Raw genomic sequence first — 1180 nt, 5'->3', positions numbered from 1 at the left:
CCACCACCGCCCGGCTGTGTTTTGTTTTTGTTTATTTGGTTGTTTTTATTTTTTAAAAAAAGAAAAGAAAAAAAGCGATTTAAACCCTGGGGCTTGAGAGATAGCTCAGTAACTGACAACACTGGCCCCAGAGGCCCAGGAGACCATTTCCAGGGCTCACATTGTTATTAAGGAACAACACACACATGGTGGTTCAAAACTACTCGTAACTCCAGTTCTGAGGATACCACACCCTCTTCTGGACTCCTCGGGCACCAGGCATGAAAGTGGTAAACAAACATACATGCAGGAAAACATTCAAACACATATTTTTTTTTAATGAACTGTTATTGTGAGCCTTAATGGCTGAGCCATCTCTCCAACCCTTACCCCTCAAATTTTACAAATAAAGATTTAGATCCTGAAAAACAAAACAAAAAGGAGAGAAAGGACAAAGTGAATGATCCTCCTGTTGAAACGTCACCACAAATCTGGCAGCTTAAGGCAGATTTGTCATCTTAAATTCTGTGAGACAAGAATCTGGCGGAGTCACCAGAATTACCTGCTGCTGCTTCATTCCTCCCAGGAAGCTCTAAGGAAGCCCCGGGATTGTTCAGCTGCCAGAGGTCACATGGCCCTTCCGGTAGCCCCTTCCTGCATCCTGGCAGTGAGCCCAGGCTCCTCTTGTCTTTCCTGTGGTGGGGGCCTTGCTCTCTGGTTCTGCTGGCGTCCTCTACCATTTTCCAGGCTGTGATTACACTGGCCCCATCCACATCCAGGAAAAAGTCATTGCTTGCCCATGTTCAGCTGGTTTGAAGCCTTAGTTTTCCTTTGCCAGGGGTCATCATATTCACAGGCTTCAGAGCTTAGGAGAGGCAGCTTGAAGGGCCTTCACTTTGCCCTCCAGCCTTCCTTCGGATCAAAGCCTGGGTAGGGGACTCTGGGAAAAGGTAAGGTCCCACCCAAAAGACATTTTGGTTACTAAGGAGAAGGCTGAAATATATGTCCCTTGGGGCTGAGCCCCTGGAGCTCTCTGGCTAAGCCAGAGCCCCGCCACCACCCTGCCAGCTACTGCACTCTTTAAAGCCCTGATTCTTCTTTGTCTTTTTTTTTTTAATTGAAAATAGCTTTTTTTCGGGCGGTGGTGGCGCACGCCTTTAATCCCAGCACTCGGGAGGCAGAGGCAGGCGGATCTCTGTGA

Source organism: Microtus ochrogaster, chromosome 8 (assembly GCF_000317375.1).
Source record: "Microtus ochrogaster isolate Prairie Vole_2 chromosome 8, MicOch1.0, whole genome shotgun sequence".
Lineage (NCBI taxonomy): Eukaryota > Metazoa > Chordata > Mammalia > Rodentia > Cricetidae > Microtus > Microtus ochrogaster.
The sequence above is the reverse complement of the archived record's forward strand: the minus strand, read 5'-3'. Positions refer to the sequence as shown.